This window comes from Bison bison, unplaced genomic scaffold (assembly GCF_000754665.1).
Source record: "Bison bison bison isolate TAMUID 2011002044 unplaced genomic scaffold, Bison_UMD1.0 scf7180017864037, whole genome shotgun sequence".
NCBI classification, from domain to species: Eukaryota; Metazoa; Chordata; class Mammalia; order Artiodactyla; family Bovidae; genus Bison; species Bison bison.
The window spans coordinates 5,090,243-5,090,720 of record NW_011494609.1 but is presented as its reverse complement, the minus strand read 5'-3'; positions in this window follow the sequence as shown (position 1 = coordinate 5,090,720).

Below are 478 nucleotides of genomic sequence, written 5' to 3'. Positions count from 1 at the left end.
ATTCCACATGAATCATGAGATGTTTTGGAAGTATTTGCCAGGGCCATATGAGGCAAGAAACTGAGGCAATAACCCTTAGTTTTAAGTGCCAGCTAAGTGAGGGCAACTTACTCCTCAGGCTCTCATATCTATTAAAGAGCCACATGTCTTCAGTGTTCATTGCAGATGCCACAAGACAGAAGTTGAAAAGGGGCCACAACAGGCCAGATGAAGCTTTGGGGAGGAGGGAGCACAGGTGTATTGCTACCTATTGCCACTCCAGTAGCAGCGAGCTGGACCTCCAGGTGTGCACCCAGGTACTGCAGCAACTCCCAGGGGAGCAGAGGATAAAGGCCATCTGGAGGCTGTTGTGCTGCAATGGGGTGGGACACAAGTTCAGACACAGTGGTTAGCATTTGCTTTACATCAGAAGGTAAAGAAAGAACGTCAACTTCTGGCATGATGAGATGAGAAGCTCTGTGTACATGCTAGCCAGCAA